Source organism: Pinus tabuliformis, chromosome 7 (assembly GCF_031772625.1).
Source record: "Pinus tabuliformis cultivar Carrire ecotype Pingquan chromosome 7, CPIR1, whole genome shotgun sequence".
Taxonomy (NCBI): Eukaryota; Viridiplantae; Streptophyta; class Pinopsida; order Pinales; family Pinaceae; genus Pinus; species Pinus tabuliformis.
This window is the reverse complement of record NC_142293.1, coordinates 1,595,124,527-1,595,145,158: the sequence shown is the minus strand read 5'-3', so window position 1 is coordinate 1,595,145,158 and position 20,632 is coordinate 1,595,124,527. Positions and strand designations below refer to the sequence as shown.

At 37.2% G+C, this 20,632-nt stretch overlaps 1 protein-coding gene across 2 annotated transcripts in view; it reads left to right on the top strand.

Annotated features, from left to right (window-relative positions):
* LOC149254213 (uncharacterized) overlaps positions 1–20,632 on the top strand; it is a 231,974-nt gene that overhangs the window by 172,943 nt on the left and 38,399 nt on the right. The gene's annotated exons all lie outside the window — the stretch shown is intronic.

The following is a 20,632-nucleotide window of genomic DNA, read 5'->3' as shown; positions in this document are numbered from 1 at the left end:
TGCAAGGTTTATGATAGGGGAAGTAAGGGCTCAAAGGATTCTCATAGAATCCATCAAGGATCCCCTCATCCCATATGTATTTAAAATCAAAACTTCAAAAGAAATATATGACAAAATGGTAGAGTTGTTTTTCATAAGCACTGCAGGAGAAGTTATCTCATTAAGGCAAGAACTCTACAAGCTAAGGATATCAAAAGATGAAGGAATAGCCTCATACTTGATGAGGATATTTGAAATAAGGGATCAACTTCAAGATCGAGGAGAAATAATGTCTGACAAGGAGATGAACACCATAGTACTAAATGCACTACCAGAGGAATGGGGTAACTTTACTTAAAGAATTTATGGGAAGAAAGAAGCTACTCCATTCAAGGATCTATGGTCACTATGCAAGATTGAAGAAACCAGGCTGAAGGCAAAATCTGATGTAGGATCAAATGAGCAAACTCAAGCATATGTTGGTATGGCTAAGAGAAAAGGGAAGTTTGGGAAATTTGGTCCTCATAAAAGAAAGAAGAACATGGCAAAGGTTCAATGCTATGGATGTCAAGAATATGGGCATTACAAGAGAGATTGTCATAAGCTCAAGAAGGACAATAACAAAAAAAGTAGAGAAGAAGCTCATATTACCGAAGAAGTGGAGGAAGCTGAAAAGAAGAAATTCAAGGAGGAAGTAAAAGATCTCTACTATGATTGAGATAGTCTTCCTCACCTAGTTCTTTTCAAGTTTCTGTTTCAAGTTTTTTGTTGTAAGATATGACTATCATGAGTCACTAAGAAAGAATGATAGGATGCATCATGGCATCATAGAAGCATTAAAAGCAAGAGCTCGTGACATCATCATAGAGAAGCATGAAAGATAGAAGTCTATGGCAGTCACCTATGGAAGGATATAGCTCTTGGTAACCTCATTAGAAGCATAAGTGGTACTTATGGAAAAAGAAAAGGTCATCTAGTACAAAGCTCATCATACATCAGTTAAAAGGAAACATCTGCTGGATGAGGATACTCAAGATCCTCTGTTGGAATCTTCATCGGAAGGTTCACCAATCAAAAGGAAGCAAGTGTTTCATCAAGAATTCCAACTTGTAGGAATTCATGGAAGGATGGTATGATGTCAAAAGAAGTAAAGCAGATCAAGGAATTGAAGATCTTTCAATCAAGGAAGCTGCTGAAGGAAGTCTAGATGACCTAAAGGAAAATGAGGTATGTATGCTTGTATTTGATAATGTAGAGTCATGTCATATGGTTGCAGGTAACATGGGTAAATGCTCTATCTCGAGAGCATGATCAAAAGAAAGGATCTCCTCCTTTGAAAGGATGCAGGAAGGCATGGGTCACACATCGACTAGATGAAATCAACATAATATGTCCTCATATGAAATATGAGGTGGTTGACGAAAATTGGAGGAACTCTGGTTGGAAGTCCCTGGTAAAGAAATGTGTGAAGAAAGAGATCATGAAATATGCAACTATGGAAGAGACAATCAACATCCAAGGACTGAAAGATCTGACTATGATATCTCCATGAAAGATATGAAGACCCTAATGAAGTCTGAAAAAGAAAGAGACCCTTGAAAATATATATCTTTTGGAGATGTGTCAATATGTATGTGGGATGCTAATGCAAACAGAAACATGTCACGATGAAAGATCATCACAAAGGTAATTTTATGTTCATTTCTTATTTTTGAATGATATCTCGATGGGCTTATGCAGGGCTGCTAAGGGAAAAACTGTGGAAGTCTTCACAACTGACAATCATGTGGTAGGATGAAAGGTACTTAAGGAAACATGATATGAATAAGGCATCATGGCGTGAAGGAAGGCCAGATATGGACTAATGGATCACTTTCCAATGAAAGAAATGATGACGTGAATCATGGATGAAAGTGATGGATGGCTTGTGCCTTGTGAAGAAGTCCCAAAAGATGTAAACTATATGACAAAGAGGAAATTCATGACATCAAAGAAAGGAGTTCTAGAAGCAACTGGTTGTCCCATGATCTCCACTTGAAGAGCTATTGAAAGCAAGTCCCTGGTCAAGAGGGAGCTTGATCAAGTCCCTAGTTAAGAGGGAGCTTGATCAAGTCCCTAGTTAAGAGGGAGCTTGGGTACATTCTTGTTTATAGGAATAGGTACATTCCTTGAGTGGAATGGATATGTCCTCCCTTGGTTGGGTACATTCTTGTTTATAGGAATAGGTACATTCCTTGAGTGGAATGGATATGTCCTCCCTTGGTTGAGAGGGAGAGATAGACACGTCATTCTTGTCTTCACTTGGGAGGACAAAATGGAGGATTGGGTAAACATCTGACATCTGATACTCTTTGAGGATGAGTTGGGGCATCCAAGATAAGAGTAGTCATAGAGGACCAATATTCTTTGAGGACTGGGAATCCAAGATAAGAATAGTCCTGGAGGAACACACTTTGAGAACCTGGGTAGGGTAGGTTCCGAGCAAGACAATGATGAAAGTGTCTATACATCATTGGTCTTGCCAGCATCGAGCTCTGATCTTGTGGAGAGATAGAGTTGTTAGTCAAGGCCTTGCTATGTGACAATGCTAGATGATATGATGCTATACAAATGAGTTACCAATCCGACTCTTATGAAAATTCTTCAGATTGAGAATGTTGAAGAACTTTGTGTAGATTATACCTCCCTTGTTAAGAGGGAGTGTTGAAAAGTGTAACTAGGTTCGGTATTCATAATGACATGTGTAATTATGATTTTATGTAATCAATGTAAAGAAGAAAATAAAATTGTTTTTGTAATGCTTGAGTCATGGGTTTCATGCTCAAGGAATTTTATTTTATAGTTAAGGCTCCCATTGTGAGCCTTTAGGGTTGGTCATCAAGTCATAAAGTTTAGGAAGTCAATGTCATGTATTGGAGACATGTTACAGGTAATTTTGATTGTATCAATAACCCTCCAAGGCAATGTCACAAGCTCACCTTGATGTCAGCCTAAAGATAATTCTAGAAAGGCATGTCGGCCTTGTCACTAGGAGAAGTTGGCCTATTTTTGATGGACAAACTACTATAAATAGGGCAGCTCGACCTCACTTGAGACAAATATTCTGTCAAGCATCAAGCACAGAAAAAGAAGTGCAAGAATCACTAGAGAAAGAGATCATCATCGAGTGAAGGAAGAAGGAACCTAATCAAAGTTGTTTGGCATTGTTTTTGGGCTAGTCTCTTCGCACGTGTGGAAGAAACTAGGGTTTCCGCAGTAGTGTCATAACAGTCCTTGAGAAAGTTACCAAGAAAGTCTCCATAACAGTCCTTGAGAAAGTTACCAAGAAAGTCTCCATAACAGTCCTTGAGAAAGTTACCAAGAAAGTGTCCAAAATGAGCTCCCTTGCTAGCCGAGATCACCTAGAGAAGTCTCCAAGTATAGCGAAGGAGGAAAGCATCTCCAAAATCTCTCAATCACTTCCCACGTGCGAAATTGTAGAGGTATGGATTGCAGGTCTGTGGAAAGGAATCGAAAGTTTAGGGGATCTGAGAAGTGCAGTGCATGAAGGCAGTTTGACTTATGTTGACTTGAGCAAGAAAAAGAAGCAAAAAGAAGAATCTTGTGACTTGGTCTTGGAGAGGTTGTGTCAAGGGTCTTGGTATTCGTCAATTGAAGTCTCTATAAGAAGAAGAATTCGTTTGGGTTTTCCTCTAAAGTTGGAGAGATTTTGGCCCTTGTTGATTGCCTATATTTTGTGTCTCTTGTCTCTTTATTGTTTATGCTTTGGTAGTTGTTTGATGAAGAAGAACACCATAATAATCTAAGTAAAGAAAAGATCCTAATCTAAAACAAGTGAAAATTATTCACAAGAACTTATCATTCAAGAGAAATCACCTCATTACTATGCCCTAGATTTCTCAACAATAATAAATATGAAAGAGGTAGTAGTTATAAAAGTATCAGGAACTAGAAAAGACAAGTAAATCTACTATCTACTAAAATTTCTTCTTGCCACGAGAAACTTCTAATTTATTTTCTCATGATCTATGAACAATGGGGGTCTCCTCCTGCATAGTCTGACTCTGCAATGGTTGCGAACCATATCCAAAACTAGAAGGCACATGACCTGCATGCAATGTTGCAGGTGGAGGTGGCAGCAAAGCTAGTGCAACTTGAGCCATGCAAATGGATGGCGTGGGGGGGGGGCATTGTCATTGATGTTGCTGTTGCTGCTTCATGACCGTGATCCTCATCATCCAAAAGTTATTCTTCCAACTTTTTTAATTGTAAAGCTCCATCCCCTAAATTATCCTCCCCCGAGTTGTTGTCCTAACTTCCTAAGTGATATATGCTCTATCAAATCGAGTTCGCTCACAATAATTTGTGAACAACCTCAAGTTGTAGTGTACATAAACCAAGTTTTCTACCCGATTTTCATTGATGCAGTTTCTTTTGACATTGTGGATGAAGCTATAGGTGCTCCAACACCTCTCTGGAGGGGAAGTATTAACCACCTGTGAAAGCACTTTAACTTCCAATTTCGCCAAAGGTCCCTCGGAGCCATACATGTTCCATCATTCAATAGGATCCAATCCATCTCTATCATCGATTGCATGCAAAGTACCAAACATTCGGAAATGACTGAAGTATTTCCTTAGCACACTCCTCCAAATTAGGGACCACCTTGTGAAATGCTAGCATGTACCCTTTTTGTACCTCTAGATCCGTATGGGGTTTTCTCCTAACCCCATCCTTAGGTGCAAGTTTGGCCAACCAAGATTGAGAGTAATATTGTTGGAAATTGTAACTAGGTTCGGTCTTCATAATGACCTATTTGTAATCATGACATTGTGTACTTTGTATAAAGAAAAAAGAATGAATTTTTTTATTTTATTTTATGTAAATCATGGGTTTCATGCTTAAGTCTAGGTCAAAAGCATGTTCTTCATGCTTCTAGGTCTTTATATGTCTTTCGAGGACAAAGAAGAATTTATTTCATTTTTTAAAGTCCCATTTGGATCCATTGTAATAAAGGAAAATATTTATATTGTCAAGAAAAGGCATTTATTCCTCCAAGACCAAGTTGGCCCCAATCAAGGACAAGTCAGCCTAAGGGAGGGCTATTTGACCCCTCAAGAAGGCTATAAATACAAGGAGATCGACCTCATTTGAGACACACATCTCACACAAGTTCGATCTACAATAGCGAAGGAGAAAAAGAGTTGGAAAGGATGAAGAAAAGAAGTCAAAGTGTCTTGGGATCATCTCTCTCTCCACGTGTGCGAAGTTAGGGTTTTGTTGCTTCTAGTTGCAGGGGGCTGAAATTGCACGGCTGAAATTTTGAGGTGTAGTTGCGGGGCCGAAAATCTGGGACGAAGTTGCAGTAGGTCGAAATTTGGAAGGTGCCTTGAAGAAGACTTTGCTGGGGGGCTGACATTAGAGGAAATTTCAGCCTAAAAGTGGCCTCCTAAGGAAAAATAATAAAATAATAGGAATCTAATAAAATAAGAGTTATAAATTTTGGAGGGAAAAGAAAAAAACCACTTTTTTTAATTGTATTTTTGGCTTATATCCTTGTAGGTTTATTTAAATTTCAAGTGTAGACACTCGTTGGATGTAGAATTAAATTCCATATCGATCGAGTGCCCATTATGCATACTTCTGAGAAGACCCACATTGATAAAAATTGAAGATACATTAAAAAAACGGGTTCAACACATTTTTTAATGTATCTTCAATTTTTATCATTGTGGGTCTTCTCAGAAGCATGCATAATGGGCACTCGTTGGATGTGGAATTTAGTTCCGCATCCAACAAGTGTCTACACTTGAAATTTGAATAAACCTATAAGGAAATAAGCCAAAAATACAATTAAAAAAGTAGTTTTTTTATTTTCCCTCCAAAATATTTACATGTACCTTTTTCTAAATTTAAAGGATTTTGATTGATTTACATATTATGTACGTGAAAATTTCATGGACACTTTTAGGTTGAAATTTCCTCTAATGCTTGGTGATGGGGAGGATCTTGGGCTTTGGTCCTTAGGTCTTGGAAGTCTCATTGTAAGAAGATTCTATAAGAAGAGAAGCATTCTTTCTGGGTTTTCCCCTTGGAGGGGTTTTTTCGTGGCTTGGAGCCTGTTGTCACACAAACTGTTTAGGCACCGCGACAACGCTCAAAGTAACGGCTGTCACTCTTGATCCTTACTCACTTCGTTTAGACTCTCTCCTAGGCAAGTCAAGGGGGGTAGTCCCTGAGGTAAATGGATGAGATAGAGTTGTTAGTCAAGGCCTTGCTATGTGACAACGCTGGATGATATGATGCTATACAAATTAGTTACCAATCCGAATCTTCTTATGAAAATTCTTCAGATTGAGAATGTCGAAGTACCTTGTGTAGATTATACCTCATTAAGAGGGAGTGTTGAAAAGTGTAACTAGGTTTGGTCTTCATAATGACATGTGTAATTATGATTTTATGTAATCAATGTAAAGAAGAAAATAAAATTGTTTTTGTAATGCTTGAGTCGTGGGTTTTATGCTCAAGGAATTTTATTTTATAGTTAAGGCTCCCATTGTGAGCCTTTAGGGTTGGTCATCAAGTCATAAAGTTTAGGAAGTCAATGTCATGTATTGGAGACATGTTACAAGTAATTTTGATTGTATCAATAACCCTCCAAGGCAATGTCACAAGCTCACCTTGATGTCGGCCTAAAGATAATTCTAGAAAGGCATGTTGGCCTTGTCACTAGGAGAAGTCGGCCTATTTTTGATGGACAAACTACTATAAATAGGGCAGCTCGACCTCACTTGAGACAAATATTCTGTCAAGCATCAAGCACAGAAAAAGAAGTGCAAGAATCACCAGAGAAAGAGATCATCATCGAGTGAAGGAAGAAGGAACCTAATCAAAGTTGTTTGGCACTGTTTTTGGGCTAGTCTCTTCACACGTGTGGAAGAAACTAGGGTTTCCGCAATAGTGTCATAACAATCCTTGAGAAAGTTACCAAGAAAGTCTCCATAACAGTCCTTGAGAAAGTTACCAAGAAAGTGTCCAAAATGAGCTCCCTTGCTAGCCGAGATCACCTAGAGAAGTCTCCAAGTATAGCGAAGGAGGAAAGCATCTCCAAAATCTCTCAATCACTTCCCACGTGCGAAATTGCAGAGGTACGGATTGCAGGTCTGTGGAAAGGAATCGAAAGTTTAGGGGAGCTAAGAAGTGTAGTGCATGAAGGCAGTTTGACTTATGTTGACTTGAGCAAGAAAAAGAAGCAAAAAGAAGAATCTTGTGACTTGGTCTTGGAGAGGTTGTGTCAAGGGTCTTGGTATTCGTCAATTGAAGTCTCTATAAGAAGAAGAATTCGTTTGGGTTTTCCTCTGAAGTTGGAGAGGTTTTGGCCCTTGTTGATTGCCTATATTCTGTGTCTCTTGTCCCTTTATTGTTTATGCTTTGGTAGTTGTTTGATGAAGAAGAACACCATAATAATCTAAGTAAAGAAAAGATAATAATCTAAAACAAGTAAAAATTATTCACAAGAACTTATCATTCAAGATAAATCACCTCATTACTATGCCCTAGATTTCTCAACAATAATAAATATGAAAGAGGTAGTAGTTATAAAAGTATTAGGAACTAGAAAAGACAAGTAAATCTACTATCTACTAAAATTTCTTCTTGCCATGAGAAACTTCTAATTTATTTTCTCGTGATCTATGAACAATGGGGGTCTCCTCCTCCATAGTCTAACTCTGCAATGGTTGCGAACCATGTCCAAAACCAGAAGGCACATGACCTCCATGAAATGTTGCAGGTGGAGGTGTCAGCAAATCTGGTGCAACTTGAGCCATGCAAATGTATGGCGTGGGGGGGGGGCATTGTCGTTGATGTTGTTGCTGCTGCTTCATGACTGTGATCCTCATCGTCCAAAAGTTATTCTTCCAACTTTTTTAATTGTAAGGCTCCATCCCCCAAATTATCCTCCCCCGGGTTGTTGTCCCAAGTGATATATGCTTTATCAAATCGAGCTCGCTCTCAATAATTTGTGAACAACCTCAAGTTGTAGTGCACATAAACCAAGTTTTCTGCCTGATTTTCATTGATGCAGTTTCTTTTGACATTGTGGATGAAGCTATAGGTGCTCCAACGCCTCTTTGGGGGGGAAGTATTAACCACCCGTGAAAGCATTTTAACTTCCAATTTCGCCAAAGGTCCCTCAGAGCCATACATGTTCCATCATTCAATAGGATCCAATCCATCTCTATCATCGATTGCATGCAAAGTACCAAACATTCGGAAATCACTGAAGTATTTCCTTAATTATCCACAAATTTTAGCACACTCCTCCCTGTTAGGGACCACCTTGTGAAATGCAAGCATGTACCCATTTTGTACCTCTAGATCCGTATGGGGTTTTCTCCTAACCCCATCCCTAGGTGCAAGTTTGGCCAACCAAGATGGAGAGTAGTATTTGTTGGAAATTGTAACTAGGTTCGGTCTTCATAATGACCTATTTGTAATCATGACATTGTATACTTTGTATAAAGAAAAAAAGAAAGAATTTCTTTATTTTATTTTATGTAAATCATGGGTTTCATGCTTAAGTCTAGGTCAAAAGCATGTTCTTCGTGTTTCTAGGTCTTTATATGTCTTTCGAGGACAAAGAAGAATTTATTTCATTTATTATAGTCCCATTTGGATCCATTGTAATAAAGGAAAATATTATATTGTCAAGAAAAGGCATTTATTCCTCTAAGACCAAGTTGGCCCCAATCAAGGACAAGTCAGCCTAAGGGAGGGCTATTCGACCCCTCAAGAAGGCTATAAATATAAGTAGATCGACCTCATTTGAGACACTCATCTCACACAAGTTCGATTTGCAATAGCGAAGGAGAAAAAAAGTTGGAAAGGACGAAGAAAAGAAGTCGAAGTGTCTTGGGATCATCTCTCTCTCTCCATGCGTGCGAAGTTAGGGTTTTGTTGCTTCTAGTTGCAGGACGCTGAAATTGCAGGGTTGAAATTCTGAGGTGTAGTTGCGGGGCCGAAAATCTGGGACGAAGTTGCAGTAGGTCGAAGTTTGGAAGCTGCCTTGAAGTAGACTTCGCTGGGGGGCTGACATTAGAGGAAATTTCAGCCTAAAAGTGGACTCCTAAGGAAAAATAATAAAATAAGAGTTGTAAATTTTGGAGGGAAAAGAAAAAAACCACTTTTTTTAATTGTATTTTTGGCTTATATCCTTGTAGGTTTATTTGAATTTCAAGTGTAGACACTCGTTGAATGTAGAATTAAATTCCACATCCATCGAGTGCCCATTATGCATGCTTCTGAGAAGATCCACATTGATAGAAATTGAAGATACATTAAAAAACGGGTTCAACACACTTTTTGAATGTATCTTCAATTTTTATCATTGTGGGTCTTCTCAGAAGCATGCATAATGGACACTCGTTGGATGTGGAATTTAGTTCCGCATCCAACAAGTGTCTACACTTGAAATTTGAGTAAACCTATAAGGAAATAAGCCAAAAATACAATTAAAAAAGTAGTTTTTTTTTTTATTTTTCCTCCAAAATATTTACATGTACCTCTTTTTAAATTTAAAGGATTTTGATTGATTTACATATTATGTACGTGAAAATTTCATGGACACTTTTAGGCTGAAATTTCCTCTAATGCTTGGTGATGGGGAGGATCTTGGGCTTTGGTCTTTAGGTCTTGGAAGTCTCATTGTAAGAAGATTCTATAAGAAGAGAAGCATTCTTTCTAGGTTTTCCCCTTGGAGGGGTTTTTCCGTGGCTTGGAGCTTGTCGTCACACAAAGTGTCTAGGCACCGCGACAATGCTCAAAGTAAGGGTTGTCACTCTTGATCCTTACTCACTTCGTTTAGACTCTCTCCTAGGCAAGTCAAGGGGGGTAGTCCCTGAGGTAAATGGATGAGAAAGCCTATGGAACACAGGCTCTAGGAGGCTTAAAGATGGAAAACTTGACGAATCTAAATGAATCTCGATTAATTAAGATGAATAAATTGAACACCAATGTAAACAATACACGACCACAAGATAGAAACAATTATAGACCAGTGCCTTTATGCTAAATTAACCGTAGATAAAGTAAGACAAGTTATCCAGAACACTTTACAAATGTGTGACGAATAATGACAATCATGAATAATCAATATAAATGCCCAAAACTGTATCACGCAATATATTCCAGATTTAAGATGATTTTCCTTAACTGCCCAGATTTAGAACATTTAACTTTCTCCTACAACCAATATAATTTAAAATATTTATTGCACCTTGACCATAGAGAAATATGCTTTTAATAATACTAAGGAACTTCAAATTCAAATCTTAATTATTCCTTAGGCGATAACTAAAGAAGTAAAACAAATCAATGGGTAAAAAAAAATCGAAATTTTTAATGGGCCATAGGTCACATTAAAATTTTTAATGTTTAAACGAAACCCCTTTATTTCATTTTAAATCCTTAAACACAAAAATGTTTTTAGAATTTTTTAATGTTTTTTAATTTTTAGGATTTTTAAAATTCCTTTTAAATTTTTAGGATTTTTAAAATTCTTTTAATTTTTTTTTAGGATTTTTAAAATTCTTTTTAAATTTTTAGGATTTATTGAATTTTTTAAATTTGAAATAAAAGAAAGAAAAATAAAATGTGAAAAAGTTAATTTTTTTTAAAAGTTTTTAGATTTATTAAATGTTTTCCAAACCTTTTAGATTTTTTTTTTTTTATATAATTTTTAGAAAATTTTAATTTTTTATGATTTTTAATGTTTTTAGATTTTTTAAATTTTGGGATTTTAAATTTTTTTATGATTTTTAATGTTTAGAAATTTTTTAATGTTTTTAGATTTTTATAATTTTGGGATTTTTTAATTTTTTATGATTTTTAATTTTTTTAATGTTTAGAAATTTTAAAAGATTTTTTAGAATAACAAATTTTTTTTTTTTTTTAAATCAAATGTCACAAAGAAAAGAAAGAAAAACTTTTTTTTTAAATGTTTTAGATTTTAGCTTTTTATTTTTTATTCTTGTAATTTTTAAATATTTTAGATTTTTAAGTTTTAAAATTTTAAAATCATAAAACAAAAATCATAGATTACAAAATAAAGAAAAGAAATGAAAACAAATAAAGTCAAAATATAAGCTATCAAAACAAAATCAAATTGTGGAATACAAATAAAAATAATAAATATATATACAACCCTAACTCCTACGATTATACAAGTGAAGAAAAATGAAAAGAATGCATATATCACAATGATAATGAAAGTCGAATATTTTGAGTTTTGCAGCTGCAGGTCTGAAAGACGATGACAAGGAACAACGAGGAGAGGGTTTGCGTTTAACGGAGGGAACTAGAGGAATAATACAGGTTATAGCAGCAAAAATGGAAGAAGACTTCATGTGAGAACTGCATGAAGGACAATGGTAGTGGAAGAAAGAGCAGGTTGAATGATGAAAAGAGTTGAAGCCGCAAGTTTGAGAGCAGGGTGAGGGTTTTATTGATTTATATGCAGGTAGATGGTTGTTGGAGAGCTCAAAGGCAGCGAGGAGGAGCTGCTTGGACGGAGGGAGACGAAAAAACGCGTGGAGGGTTAGCAGTGAAGCAGAGGGCCTCGGACAAGAATGCGGGGTTTAGGGGAGATGAAGGCAGCGATAGGAAACAATGGAAGAATGTCGAGGGTAGCAACAAAAGAGGACTGCATGAGGAGAGATGAAAAAAATGCAGGTAGAAAGTAGAGATCTAACAGCCAGACGAGAAAGGAGTTGCGTGAGGATTTTTTGCATGTATATGGCAGCAGCAAAGGGTTTGAAGATCTAGAGAAGGCTGTAGGAAGATTAGACAACAGACAACGTTTGCAGAATGAGAGAAGGCAGCAAGGCTGGGGCCTTGTAAAAAAAAATTCAAAATTGCACAATAAACTCCAAAACCAGGTAGCCAATCAATCTGCAAAATGGTGGCCCAGAACTTCCACCAGAACCTCTAATTTTTTTTCCAGAAATCTTAATTAAAATTTTAAATCGCTCTGCTTTAGATTTCTTTGAAACCCTTATAAAATTTCCAGATTTGAAAATAAATAAATTTAAACCCTTGGACTATGAAATCTGGATATTATCCCTACCAAAATGATGCTGATGGACCTTCAGAGATCTAGATCTTACCCTCGAGGACCTAGATCTGGACTCTGCACAGCTTTCAAGTTCAGATCTGCAGCTACAATGACCCAAAAAACTAAAACCCTGAAAATCCAAGTTAGAAAACTAAAAATAATTTTACAGATCTATGTACATAAATGGCAGATCTAAGGAGTGTGAGTCTGACTCCACTCCCAGATCTGATGATCTGAAGCTCTCAACAGTGAGATTTATCGATTTAGCACAGAATTTTTTTTTTTTTTTTTGAATTTTAAAGGAGGTACTGAGCTCAAATTCCTTCATGCATCACCCATAAAAATATCTTATGATAAGCCCGTGATCAAATTACGTTGGGCTCTTCAGAAAACACGAATCGAGAGTTGGCTGGTTCAACCAAGAACTTCCCCGAATGCCTGATGATCTAGAAATCAAGACTTTTCCGCAAAACTCAATTTAACCATTAACATAGAGCGAGAAAACGATAATAAAATTCAGATTTAATGGAGATACCTGCTATTATGTTCAAAACTTAAATTATCATTCAAACCCCAGCGACTGAGCAAGATACTTGTACTCAAATCACTCTTCAGAAAGCTATCATCAATGGCTAAAATGAAATCTATGCATTAAAATGACACATCTTACAGTATTTCCACGAAGAGTAACACCAACAGAAATTAACCCCAAAGTCTTTCTTAATTGCTCATAAAAAGATTACAAGAGAGCTTTTCGCTTAGTACACGATCAAAAGATCAGATGATCTCAACTAACAACCGACCTCCTATTTAAAGATAAATCCTCCAACGGCTAGTTCGAGTGATCCTCGTCAAAGCAACCTCGACCGTTGATGAAGATTAAAATATCTTTTAATCTCATCCGTCGAAATTTTAAATTATTGAGGAAATTCGAATCTTTCAATTAAAGGAATTTTAATTAATTCAAAAATTAAAAATTAAAATGTTGAATTAATTTCCTCAAAATTTTGAATTTGACTTAACTCCACGGACCAAAGGCTTAAAATTTAGCAAAATAATTAATTTACTTTAGCCCTGATACCTTTTAAAATTTGAATTTTAAAGGAACCATGAATTTTGCCTTTGGAAAATTTAAATTTACCTAGGACCTATAATTAATTAAATTTCTGGCTTAGGATTTTAATTAAATTTTTGGCCAGAAAATTTAATTAATTAACCTATGAGGGGATAAATTATTTTTCCAACCCTCAAGACACTTTACATCACGATTTCACATTTTTTACATCTCAAGGGGGAAAACCCATTTGCAAAAGACCCTCACAGACTACCCAATTCTACGACACAAATATAATTCAGCAGACCAAACAATTTCTGAGAAGCTCCTGATCCAAGACTCATAGCATATCCTGAAGTTGATACCCCAGTTTCTTTGTCTCCATCGAAGTCTGAATCAGAGTATCCAATCAAGCTGAAGTCGTCCACCTGTGTATACTTGATTCCAAAGTCTTGAGTTCCCTTCAAGTACCTTAGAACTCTTTTTGTAGCAGACCAATGTCCCTCACAAGGCTTTTGCATAAACCTGGAGAGGATTCCAACAGCAAATGAAATGTCTGGTCTGGTAGTAGTTAGGTAGTTGAGACTTCCTACAAGCTGTCTATACTTTGTTGTATCCTCAAATTCTTTTCCTTCAATAGATGTGAGCTTTAAGTTTTGTTCCATTGGAGTAGTAAGAGTATTGCACTCTGTCATGCCAAACCTGTTCAACAGATCTCCAATGTATTTCTTTTGAGAAAGAAATATGGACTTTGGATGTTGGGTTACTTCAATGCCAAGATAGTAATGAACATAGCCCAAATTAGTCATTTCAAAACTTTTCCCCAATTCCTTCTTTATGGATGCAATGTAGCTTTCATTGTTCCCTGACATCAAAAGATCATCTACATATACCACAAGATATACAACTGTTTTGCCAACTTTCTTGACAAATAAAGTTGCATCATCAAGATCAAAATGTGTGAAATTGAGTTTCAGAAGATGCTCAGTTAGTTTTTCATACCAGGCTCGCGGTGCTTGTTTGAGGCCATACAAGGACTTCACAAGTTTGCATACTTTATGTTCATGTCCTTTCACAGCAAATCCTTCACGCTGGGACATAAAAACATTCTCTTTTAGATCTCCATTCAAGAAAGCAGTTTTTACATCCATTTGATGCACTTTCCAACCGTTCTGAGCTGCTAGTGCAAAGAGTGTCCAGATGGTAGCCCGTTTTGCTGTGGGGGCAAAAGTCTCCTCATAATCGACCCCTTCCTTCTGTGCAAAACTTTTTTCCACAAGCCTAGCTTTGTGCTTGTCAAGTGAGCCATCAGCTTTATACTTGTTCTTGTAGACCCACTTGTAACCAGTTGGTTTGGTTCCTAATGGAGGATCAACCAACTTCCAAGTGTTGTTCTTTATGAGGGCATCATACTCCTTTTGCATCGCTTCCTTCCATTCATCATGAGAAGCAGCTTCTTTGAAGGAAGTTGGTTCAAAATCTGTAGACAAGTTCAATTCACAATCATAAGAAACATCCATATCAACAGGTGAATTAGAGTCATCTACATCACCTCCATTTTGCAGGTTTGAATTTATGGTTCCTGTCTTTCCAACTTCATCAAGATGAACACTTTCAAGTGTTTTTGTCAGCCACTTTGAGGGACCTTTCTCAGATGGTCCAGGCTGCTCCGTTGATTGAGTTGGGACTGAATCAAGATTGAGTCTCCCAATTCTATCAATTACATCACCTAAAGCATCATCCGTTGTTGGAGTTTCATGCGGGGGAGAGTGTTCTTCAGAAGAAGATTCCACATGTTGATCTAGTATAGGAATCCCCCCTTCAAGATGTGGAATCTGATTATCAAATTCTTGAAATGATTTTGCTTTTGCGAATCTATCCAAGCGATCAAGTTGCCGCTCAACAACATTGTCAATTTTGGATGATTCAAGAAAAATTACATCTCTAGATACAACAAACTTTTTATTTATTTCATCATGGAGACGATATGCTTTGGAGGTGTTTGAATATCCCAGGAAGATACACTTGCGACTTCTAGCACCAAGTTTGTTTCTATGTACCTTTGGTGTCAAGGCATAACAGGTGGAACCAAAGACCCTGAGATGCTTTACCCAAGGAACATGTCCTTCATAAGGAGTCTTGTTTCTAATAGCATTAGATGGACATCTATTCTTTATATATGCAGCACATAGAACAACATCAACCCAAAACATTATCTTTACATTCTTGAAGAAGAGCATGGATCGTACCGTATTTAAGATTGTCCTATTCATTCTTTCAGCTACACCATTCTGTTGGGGATTATAAGGCACAGTTGTTTGATGTTTGATCCCATGTTGGCAAAGATAGTTTTCAAATTCATTTGATGTGTATTCTTTTCCATTATCAATGCGAATAGACCCAATATGAGATTGTGCATAATTTTCAATCCATTTATGAAAATTCTTGAATGTTTGAAAAGCATTAGATTTGTTCTTCAATAAATAAACCCGACACATTCTGGTGTAGTCATCAATAAATGTCATGATATATTTATTTCCATTTGCAGAAGGAACAGGCATTGGACCACATAAATCTGAATGAATGAGTTCAAGTTTTCTATGTGCTCTTGAATGTGAATCATGAAAAGACTGTTTGCTATGCTTTCCTAGAATGCAAGCATCACATTGCTTAAGTTTTCTAGGAATTGTAGGCAAACAGGCAACACCATTTTTCTTCAACAAGTGAAGCTTGTCATAGTTCAAATGGCCAAATCTAGCATGCCATAATAAACTTGATGGAAGTGTACCTTCTTCATGATGAGAATTGTATGAGAAATGTTGTGCATGAGCAGAGGTTCCTTGCAGCTTGAGAAGCCTTTCTTCTTTTATTCCCCTCATGACAAGTGAGTGATCCGATGTTTTTCTTACCTCAAGCTTGCCATCAAACATATGAATGGAGTGACCTTGCTGGCAGATGTGGACCAAGGACAACAAGTTTCTCTTGAGCTGTGGGAGATATAGAACATGACGCAGAAAAAAGTCTAGAAGACCAGGTAGTTTAAGCCTGATTGTGCCAAGCCCTGATGGTTTGATTTTTTATTGATCTGCAAAGTATACTGCTCCATCAACATTGTCAGTGAAATCTTCAAAAAAATCTTTTCTATGAGTCATGTGGTAGGTTTCTCCTGAATCAAGCAACCAATCATTTTTCCAGGAAGCAAGTGAAGCATTAAATAAATCTTCATTTACTCCAATGTTACATTGTGCCACAACATAGTGAGCGGATTCAGGTGCTTTACCTTTGTCTGTATCATCAGTTTTACCTTTCTGTTGGTTTCTTTTCTGCTCAATTTTGTCCCATGGTAGCTTGCATGTAGAGGCATCATGTGATCCATTTCTTTTGCAGCGTATGCAGTGCAGATCTGCCTTTTCTCCTTGAGAATGTCTACCCCCCTTGCCTCTGAAATATCTTCCCCTTACTCTTCGACCACCTCTTCCTCTTATAGAATCTTGAGCAGGATGCTTTTCTTTACGAGCAAGGCACACAGCCTCTTCAGAAGATTCAGGGGTTGTCTTCTTTCCAAAAGCTTTCTCTCTTTTAGCAAACTTTTTCACAAGAGAGTCCAAGGTTATATCTTTGAGATTTCCATTTGCTTGGAATGACTCAAGATAATTGGAGTAAGTAGGATAAAGTGCCTTGAGAAAAGCAATAAGAGGAATATCCAATTCAACCTTAGTGGATTTGATATCATGCATTATAGACTTTACTTTAGATGCAAGAGCAAGAGGATCATTATTTTGCAGTTCAAGAGTGAAGAGTTTAATCATGAGTTGAACAACTTCAAGTGCAGAATGTGAGTCATAGAGTTCTTTCAGCTTTTGTAAGGCTTCAAAGGCAGTTGAATATGACGAAATATGGTGACTCACCTCTTCATTTATAGATGCTGCGATTAATGCATAAGCTTTGCTGTTATTGTTTTCCCAAATGACGAGCTCTTTGTCTGAGGTAGGCTGTACTGGTTCATTGTCTCCGTCTTCGACACACACTCCTTTCCACAACTCATTGAAAATGAGGGTGTGTTTTATCATCTGGGACCATTCAGGATAGTTCTCCTTGCGAGTGAGAACTATTCCCACCATGGATATGATTGAATGCATTCTGTAAAAAAAATTACTTCTGCTGATAGAAAAATACTTCTGCCAATATAGAGCAAAATTGTACTCAAAAGAGCATTCTCAAAAGATTTCAAATCTCTTCCTTATATACTAATATGGACGCCAATACCATGTGACCCATATAAGTGTTTTTCTTTAAACCTCATATAAATCCACCATTATATATGTATATGCCATACGTCCCCTTTATATAAAAAACTCAATTACCATGTGACCCATATAAGTGTTTTGCTTTAAACCTCATATAAATCCACCATTTAAAAACGCCATTCGGTCTTCATAAAAGGGATTTTTTTTCACAATTTAAAACACTATTTGGTCCTCATAAAATTGGATAGTGCATAGTCAATTTGCATGGTACTCACCATAGAAACCAATGCATTGCATAGTCAATGCAACATCAACAACTGTCGGTGGGATTTTTGATTGAGATACTCCACACTCACAGCGTTCAAAACAGCGTATATGTGACAGCTACCAAAACAACGTATATGTGACAGCATTCAAATATATCAGCGTCCAGCGTTCAACTCTTCCATAGTACAGAGCGGCCAGAAACTCCTCCCATTCTCAACCATCCATCCTTTGCAAGGCACCCATCCTCGACCATGCATCATGTGCAAGATGCCCAGTGGGGAAGATATTTTCAGTAGCATAAACAACAAATTTTGAGCCGAAGAGTGAAAAAAAAATAGTCCCAGAAATCCGCCTATGGCAGATTCCAGCCAACCCAAATGAACTTGGTGACCCAAAATAAAATTGTCTGCAAGTCCAAAAGTTGCAAAACAGATATATGAGGTTAACCACCCAAACGAGATTTGGTAGCTTAATCAGTAAAACAGAGCTGCCAAAGGCTAAGATCCCAAATTCCTCCTGCGAAGCAAAACCTCAGGGAATGAACAATAGGGCAGCCTGGCAAGGCACGCGGAGGTTGCAAGGAACGTGTCAGACCACTGACACCAACGTTTATGGACAGTGAATTATAGACAAACGTATAGGCACTAGGTGGAGCAGGTCATTCAGGCAGTCAAACGTTCAGGCTACACAAATAGCAATTGAGACAGACATTAGACGGGGAAAATGGCAGTATGGACAACGCCTTTGAATGGAGAGAAGAGGAGCATAATAGGGAGTTACAAAGGACATAAAAGCTAAAAAAAGGAGCTGGTTCTGATACCATGTCAGGCCAGGCAGTAACTCCATAAGGCAAAAATGATTCGTGTGTTTTATTCCATTAGGTAGGTCTTTGTTATATACATGAGGGAGAGACTGTTCAGTTCATCTCCCGATCACTGTTCATATTTCTAATTTATTTATTTACATAAATTCACCCAATCACAAGGATTAGGTGTCAACAGGCAGCCACACCAAAACCATAGCCTTGAATTGCCCACGCTGGTCAACGTTGGTGAAAGAGATGACCTGCTACTTCGCGTCCTCCAAACTGCATCTTCCTTGCCTCCTTGCTGCATCCTTCTTCTCCCACATTGGCTGCTCCTTGTTAACCCAATGCTAAGGAGAGAGAGAGAGAAGAATGAGTGAGATGAGATGGTAAAATAATGCCTCCACCTATCTTTTATTTATATGAGATGTTGAACATGTGTGCCACACATTTAGCTGCTAGCTGACCTTGACAATTTGTCAAGTAATTACAAATAAATTCATATCTCCATAAATACTTGTCGGAATAGGATGATCGTTAGATCAATCCTACACCTCTCGACGAGAGGAATCAAGGAAAAATATCAGCTGCCATAAATAAGATGACACACATGGAGTTTTGCCCTAGTTTCCAATTTTAACATTATGCAATTAAATAACTTGTTAATGTAAAGAACAAGTAGGAGATTGTAAACCAATAATTGCCTTAGGGGTTTCAGATGTGTTAGATTCAGGGATTTTCACATATTCATCCTCTCATAAGAGCTTATACTATAATAAATCCTGGTAGCTTGGTTAATCCCGCTCCTAATCCTAAAAAGGCCCTTAGAGCTTGGTTAAACAAATTACATTATAGTAAGCATTTAATCTTTCTCAGACAGGATGCCCTCACTGATATCCACTTGCTTTTCCTTAACCCTGTCAAGCAAGACATCATGCATCTATTTGTGCCTTGCAACTTTTTCAATATTCAGGGATATCCTCACGATCTTCCAGATTCTGGTTTGGATAAGATACCTATGTTTCAAGGGAACAATGCAGTTAGTGCTGAAGCCCATCTCAAAAGGTTCGCAGCCTTTTGTTAGGTCCCTATACTACTAGTGTAACTCCTTATTGTTATTAGTACAACCCCCTTATTATATTGTTGTGCCCATGTAGTCCCCATATTATTATTATTGTGCCTTTACATTATTATTGTTATGTCGACTTTGATTATATTATGACCCCTTAGACTCCTATATATAGAAAGGAGGTCTTGTCATTTGTATCATCCAAGAATTGTTCATTTGTGTAATGTAAAGGAGGTTGCCCCCTCGAAGAGGCTGATTTATAAGGCGTTCATCTATCTTTTCTATCTTTTTGTGAGCTGGTTTCATAACATTTGGTATCAGAGCTTTCGATTCTAGGGTTTCGCTGCTCCAAACAGGTCATCGTGGCATTTTTGCTGTAACTTTTTTTTCTGCGACATTTCAAAAGTTAACAAAAAAACCCAATTGAGACGAAATCTTGTTGAACCTCGGTTCCGAATTTCAAATCTTGTCTCGCTATATTTTCGGTGATATGATCTGAGGAAGTTAGGGTTTTTTCAAGCTCCAGAATTTCATCTAAAACATATCATCGTGGAAGTTTTGCTATAACTTGTTCGCTACGAAGTTTCAGAAGCAAAAAAAGAAAACCCATTTCAAAAGAAAGCGGTCTGAACCTCGAACCTGAATTTCAGATCTTGTCTCGCTATATTTTCGAATATATGATCTGAGGAAGTTAGGGTTTTTGCAGACTCCCGAATTACATCTTAAACAAGTGACCTTGGGAAAATTGTCATAACTTTCTCTCTGAGGATCAGATTGAAATTTTGTAAGAAGTTACAGAAAGAGGACGGACTGTAGTTTCTTGTTTATATTTTTCAGATTAGAAGGTCAAAAGTTCAAAACAGTGACACGTGGCACTTCATTCAAGTTCACTCTTCTGAAAAGGTATATAATTAGGTCATATTGGGAGATTGTGCATAACTCTTTCTTTGAGAATCCAATTTCGATCACATTGGTGGCATTGGAAAGAGGACGCAGAGGGCTACTGCAAGTCATGATTTTATAACTGGAAAATCTGAAATTACAGAGGTACAGTCGTTTCAAGATCGAGCTCCTAAAATCAAGAAAAGGCAATATGAGG